Source organism: Chinchilla lanigera, unplaced genomic scaffold (genome assembly GCF_000276665.1).
Source record: "Chinchilla lanigera isolate Chin_1 unplaced genomic scaffold, ChiLan1.0 scaffold00037, whole genome shotgun sequence".
NCBI classification, from domain to species: domain Eukaryota; kingdom Metazoa; phylum Chordata; class Mammalia; order Rodentia; family Chinchillidae; genus Chinchilla; species Chinchilla lanigera.
The window spans coordinates 21,580,420-21,587,384 of NW_004955438.1; positions in this window are offsets into that span (position 1 = coordinate 21,580,420).

Consider the following 6,965-nt stretch of genomic DNA (forward strand, 5'->3'; position numbering starts at 1 on the left):
CTCTGAGGCCTTTGCCTGCAGCCCCTCCCCCAGCCCTGTCCATTCTGGGTCCCCTTTCCGCGGGGCACCCCGCGCCCCTCCAGGCCAGCTACCTTCTCTGTCCACCTCCCCACTCCCAGCTCGGACTCTGCCTTCATCAGCCTGACCGCTCTCATCGTCCACAGAGCGGGCATCAGCCCCTCCCCTCCCCCACCTGCCCGCTCTGTTCCTGGGTCCTCACAGCAGGGACTGGGACCCCCAGCCCACCCAGGGAGCCCACAGCCCAGAAGGAGGGGGCGTCCACTCGCTAGCGCTGGCCAGCAAAGACTCATTCAAGGGACACCAGCTCCTGGCCTCAGTTTACCCCTTCAGAAACACTGCTCCACCAGACTTCAAATACAGCCCCCAGCCCTCTCCAGCTGTCACTGCTGGCACCCCAGGCTCGCCCACGGGGGTGTCCCCGCTGAGTCCTCCCCACATTCTGGCTGTCACTGCCGCAAACCACGCCTGGTTCGCTCCAGCACTTCTCCTGTCACTTCAAAGGCCAAGCCTCCTCCACACCGAGCCACACAGGGATCCCAGCCCAGGCCTTAACATCAGGTGCGCCTCTGTAGGATCACCCCTCTCACGCTCAACTGACCCCGGCAACGCCCCCTCAAACAGGGCCACGCCCACCCGTCCCAGGGCCACACCCACCCTAGATGCCAGGGCCACACCCGGCAGATCAATCCCAGGGCCACGCCCCCGCAGGCTTCAGGGCCACGCCCCCTAGGGCCCAGGGCCACGCCCACCCTAGATTCCCAGGGCCACACCCCCGCAGACCCTGCCTCCCCCCACCCAAGGCTATGGAGACTGCCCAGCCCTCGAAGTCGGCGACAAAATTCCTGGGGGCTCCGCTTGGCAGAAGCTCTGGACAAGGGCTCTGGGAGGTCGCCTGGGTCCAGCGTGCTTCCTTCCCCGGGCACTAACCAAGGTCCCCCGCCTCCCCGCCTGCGGCCTGTTTCCACCTGTAAGGTGGGGTGGCGCACCTGGACACAGGGAGGAGACTGTCCCAGATGCCTGCTCTACTCGAGCACTAGAACTGCCCAGCACAGAAGTCTGATATTGGCTGGCACTGTGTGGGACTGGGGCCACCCCGCCTCTCAGGGCTGGGGAAGTTGCTGGGGCCCAAGGTTTCCGCCTTAGGTGAGAATAAGGCCTGCCACGCTCCACTGAGCTGGAGTCCTGGGTCCAGAAACGGCTGCTTAACTGATGCAGGGGGTCGGCATGGGCTGTGGGTTGGGTCACCTCCCTCTGATCTGTCAACTGAGGTCGAGCCTGGCCCCACCCAGGCAGTGTGTGTGTCCTGGTCACCACCCCCTGCCCTTGGGGAACCCTGGACACAGTGGGTCTCCTCCTCCCCCAGGGGCCCTCTGGCCACTCACAAGAGCCTGGGCCCAAGGACAGAGCTGAGCCCGGAGACCCCGTCCCGCTCTGAGCCCGCCTGCCTGTCTCAGGGAAGGTGGACACACACACACGGGATGGATGTCTGGGCACAGACACGGACAGTGAAGAATGGAGGGAGACACAGGTGTGTTACCTGTCCCAAAGCGAGGGTGAGGACCTGGTCAGGCGGCCCTGCAGGGCTCGGGACTGCCCGAGGCACGAGGGCACCCAGGGGCTTCGCAGCCTGTGGGCGAAGAGGACAGAGCTGCTCAGAGCAGGTGGAGGACAGGGCGGGGTGGGGCGGGGGCCACGCCAGGCCCACCGCTGGGTGACCAGCACAGCCCTCAGCTGACACCGAGAGAGGTGGGAATCCGTGTCCCCTGCAGGACAACTCCTGGGCTGCAGCAAGGCAAAGACGGTCCGGGCTGCTGAAGGTGAAGGAGGGGTCCTGCCTGGGCGCCTGCCAGCCCATAGGGGGCGCTCCGAAGGCTGTGAGTCCACGTGCGGCACCGAGTGGCAGGTCCTTGTCCCTTGCTGGGGTTTACTTTTGGTGTCCCGTTCCCACCCACAGGCCTGCAGCCACTGCCTTAGCCTGAGGGGGGCGTCTTCCTCAACCCCGCTGGGGTCCGGAACAGACTGGGTCCTCTGGCTATGGCTCCTGGTACGCAACACTCACGGGTCAGGGAGGCAGGCGGTGTTTGGGGGACTGTAGGATCTGGGGGATGTCTGGGTTGGACAGCAGACAGGTGAGAGAAAGGACACAGGCCTGGAGGACAACAGGACATACTCGTGCCCCCGGTGTGTGTGCTGGATGGCTGTCCCTTCCTGAGTCTCAGGGGCAGCCGACGAGCTCTGGGGGACTCGTGTGGCGGGGACACCCAGGGAAGCCTTGCTGGCCATGGGGCCGGCGTGGGACGTGAGCCGTAGCTGACATGGGCTGGTTCCATTCACAAAGGCAGTTCTGATGCTGGCCCAGAAGCCAGGCTTTCCAAGGTGCTCAAAGACCCGGGCAGATGTGCGCCGTGCTGGGAGAGCGAGCGGTGTAATCCCATTTAGAAGAACTGCCACAGACCATCATGGGAGGAAAGAAATGTTAATTTGTTATGCCTGGGTGGTAGGACACTGGGTAATTGAAAAGAGTTTTATAGGTTTCGGGATTTGTCATATTTTCTATGGATGAAAAGGCAGGGGGGAAAATTACTAAGGATTACGTTTTGGCATCAAGAGGAAAAAAGAACTCGCCATGCCCACTGGTCTGTCTGATGGGCTTGAAGGGGCAGCAGAGGTCAAGGAAAGCCCCCGGCCCCTCAGTACGAGCTCACCCGGCTGCGGTGAGCCTCAGTTTCCTCATCTGTAGGATCGAGCCCTTGCCCTAGGTCCCCCCAGCTGACTGGCAGAGATGGAGACTCAAGGCCCAGCATGCTGGGGGCAGGGGTGGGGTTGGCACACCTTGGACGCTGGCTGGATTGGACATATGAATCCGGTCCCAGGGTCCCCTTGGTAAACAGCCCCAGTGCCGACGAGGACCCCCAGGGCGGGCAGGCAGGGGTGCTCCCTCCAGAGCAGCCAGAAATCACTGGTGGCCTCAGGGGCCTGACAGAGGCCAGCCGTGGCCTTGGGGGTTCTTCTCCCTTGTCTATAAGTCTCCAACGCCACCTGCTAGTCCCTCCGCGGCGGGGTCTGCAGTAGCCAAGCTTTCCAAAGAGAGGCACAGCTCAGAGCTGATGGAGGATGGGTGGGAAACTGAGGCCCAGGGGAGGGGTGGGGCTTGCCTGGACCATGGGTGACCCGGGATCTGAGCCTGGTCACTCACAGGGCCCACAGGCCAAGCACCACGGACCACTTGTTTGGGTTGTGGTCTCCTCGGCCCATCTTAGGATGTGACAAGGGGCGAAGCAAGTGTCAGAGCAGGATGGGCAGAGACCCAGGCCTGCCCCCCAGTGTCCTGCCCTGGGACCCTGGACAGGAGGGGACACTGGGCAGCCTGGTAGGCAGCAGAAGAGGGACCACCTGCCTCCTGCCCTGCTGGTGTCCCCCATTGTCAGCATGGCAGCAGCTGGGGCCGACCAGCCCGGCGTCACCCCGGCCGGGTGCACAGGCTCTCCTCCTGCCCCTGCTGGGCAGTGTGGACAGAGGGCCCTGCGTGTGGCCACCCAGGTGGGCATGGTGTCCTCAGGCGGACAAAGCTGCCCACCTGCAGTCTGAGGCAGGCTCTGCTCAGCTGGGGGTGGCCCGTGAGCAGATGTCCGTCCTCCTCCTCCCCTGGGGGCCTGGCTCAGGGATTCCGGAGAGGCTCCGAGAGGGTCTGGGGACCCTCAGGCCCTTGAGGCGGGGGCGCGCCAGGCATGGGCCAGGGCCTGGTGGTCCTCCGGCCCCCTGGTACCCACCTGGGATAGGCGGCTGTGCCACCTGCGGAGCTTTGAGCCTGTGCTCTGCCCAGCTCCAGGGTGCAGAGGGGCTCGGCGCCCAGCCCCATGCACCCAGCACCGAGAGGCAGCTGCGGCCCTTCCTTCTCTGAGACCCCCGTGGGGCCCGCACGCCCATCCTCCACTCTGTCCACACTGTCCCTCCCCTCGGAATGTCCTGCTCCCTTTCCTGCACCTCAGATGTCCTGCTCCCTTTTGGGGGGGCTCTGCCTGATGCTGCCTCCTCCGGGACACCCACTTGGCCTGCACGCCCTGTCCTTGTCTCCTGCGGGCTGTCCTGCTGGGGACCACACCCATCTTTGCTCGATGGCTCCCCGCTGGACAGCACGGTGACAGGCTGGGCTGGCTGCAGTGTCATCGTCCCACTGTCAGGCAGGCGCCCGAGAGCTGCTCCGGCTCCGGCCTGCGTCGGTGTGTCCCGGCGCTGGCTCTACCGGGCCCTGCCGCCGCCCCGCAGGCACAGGCCCTGCCTGCCTCCCTGGTCTCCGTGCTCAGCCCGGGCGGCAGTCATGCTCCAGCAACGCCAAATTGCTTGTCATTCCGCACAGGCGGCAGCCGGTTCCTCGTCTTGGTGACTCTGTCCCCGTGTCCCTTCAGCCGGGATCTCCAGTGCCCCCTCCTGCCCCAGACCGACTTCTCTCCGCCCGCACGGGGGGCCGAGAGCCCAGCCCCACTCTCCCCGGCAGGGTCTCCCTGCCACACGCACACTGACAAGTGTCATTGGGGTTGAGTTGCCATCCTGTCTGCGGCTGAGTGCCAGGGTGCCCGCCCCCAGAACCCACCTGGAACACGCCCTGCCCTGGTCACGATGCCTGAGTTATCCCTGCACCCAGACCGAAAGCCCACTGCCTGGACGCCTCGGGCCTGCCACCACCCGGGCTCCCTGTGCTGGCTCCCAATCGCTGGCGCGCTGGCGTCTGGGGCTCCCTGGACTTCCTCAGGGCCACTGCCCTTGGAGTCCCCTGCCCCTGCCTATGTCACCTCCCTGGGCAGCCCACCCCAACTCCTTGAGGGGACACTCTGGGTGACATGGCCACCTGCCTGCTGAGGCTGGGGACCGGCCTGCTTCACTCCCTGCACCCAGCACCGTTTCTGGTGCGCAGCCAGGGCCTGGGCAGCTGTGCTGGAGGGGGGCAGGGAAGCCTGGCAGGGCCAGCTGCTCTGGACTCCTGGCTCCTGGGTCTGATGCGCTTTTCTACGCCAGGGGCCTCCGTGAGGGTCTGGCAAAGACCCCTAGGGTTGCCCTCCTCCTCTGCAGGGATGGTAACACGCAGCCACTCATCCTGGCCTGGGACCTACCACTAGGCCCGTGTGCACATTAGTACTTCTGGCTGGCGAGCACCACCCAGCTCTTCGAGCAGGCAGCAGAGTTGGGCATGAGCACCGTCTCCTCAGGCACCTCCCTGGGACCCTTCCACCGCAGGCGCTGGCCTGGGGAGGCTCAGAGTGGCCTGTGCTGTCTCAGCTGCACCTCTAGTTGGCTCCTCAGAGAGCCCACATCAGATCCTTGGGGCACCGCATGCACCCAGGTTGCAGAACTGTCTCTGCCCAACTGGGGCCACCCTTGAGCCTCGCGAAGATGGCTTTGTGCCACCACAAAGGGTGCTGGCATCAACTCCTTAAGGCAGGTCAGGTGGGCAAAGACCCCCATCTAGCACCTGCGGATGTTCCCTGTGCTGGTTTCCTGCACATCCCAGAAGAGCGTTCTCTGCTTCCCCTTGACCTTGCTCTTGACCTTGCTGATGCCATCTCTGTGCCTGCTGCGGACTTTTCCCAAGGGCAGATGGGCACAAGCAGCCAGCCAACGCCCCAGCTCCCACCCAGGTGTCTGCACAATTATCATCTTGTCCTCAGTCCCTCTGCAGGATGGGGAGACAGGTGCACAGGGGCCCAGGGTCACAGCACCTGGCTGGGGTACAGCTCTGGCCAGCCCCCTGCTGGCGATGCTGGGTTCTAATCCTGGTGCTACATCCTTCTCACTGCATCTCTCACAGTAGGGTCACTGCCCTGGAAGGTTGTGGTTGACCGTGACAGCTTGACATGACAGAGACTAATGCCCAAGGGGTGCGGGGCCATCTGAGTGTGTGTTCCTCTCAGACGTGATGGTGTCCAGCGCACAGTAGGACAGCCTGTCATGGCTAGCACTGCTCTGGGGCATGACATGACCGCCTAGCACCTGGACAGTCCCGGGGCTGACCTCTGCAGCTCTGTACTAGAAGGGGGACTTCCAGTGTCAATACCATGGCTGCCAGGCTCCTGTGTAGCTGCCCCTGGGGAAGTACGTGTGTGTGCTTGCCTGTTTGTGTGTGTGCATGTGGGCACGCGTGTGTACACCCTCCTGTGCATGGGCAGGTGTGTGCACACACTGCTATGCACAGTGGAGGGCTGTCATGGTGCTGCCCTGGAGCCCACAGCCGGGAGGGGACTGGGCTGCCCTCCCTGGGATGGCAGGGACGCCTCCATCTTGACGCCTGCCCTGTTCCTGCCCCCTCCTAACTCGTGGGCGCACAGCCCCAGGGTGACTGACACGGCTGCTGTGCCATGCCCGCTGCCAGAGACAGGAGTCAGGAGACAGCGCAGGAAACGTGTCATCCACCTCGTCTTATCAGGAAGCTGCAGCTCTGCCCCGCTCCCCCTCTGTGCCAAGAGAGAGCCACGTGCCAGCAGTCGGTACTCTGTGTCCCGGTGAGCCCTCCGGGACGGGACAGACCTGGGTGCCCAGGCTGGGCCAAAACTGACCAACCCTGGCAGATGGACATTGGCACAGGCCCCCATCCTGCTCAGGATGACCCTTGCTATGTGCTCTGGAGAGCTCCACCCACCCACTCCAGGAAGGCTACCTGGCTCCCACGGGTTTGGGTGGACGGGCTGTGTCTGGGCCAGCTACAAGGCGGGTGACCGCCATGCACGGGGGTCTTGAGAGAGCATCACCAGCTCCAAGAGGCCAGCAGCACTGGTTGGGGGGATGGCGGCAGGAAACGGCTGGGATTCCAGCCCCAGACAAGGAGACAGAGAGTGGAAGCCAGGAAGGGAGAGAGAGGGCAGGGCTGCCTAGGACCGCAGACCACCACCACAGTGCCCACTGCAGGCCCTCTCCCTGAAGGTCATGGACTCCACGGTCTTCACCCTGTCTTC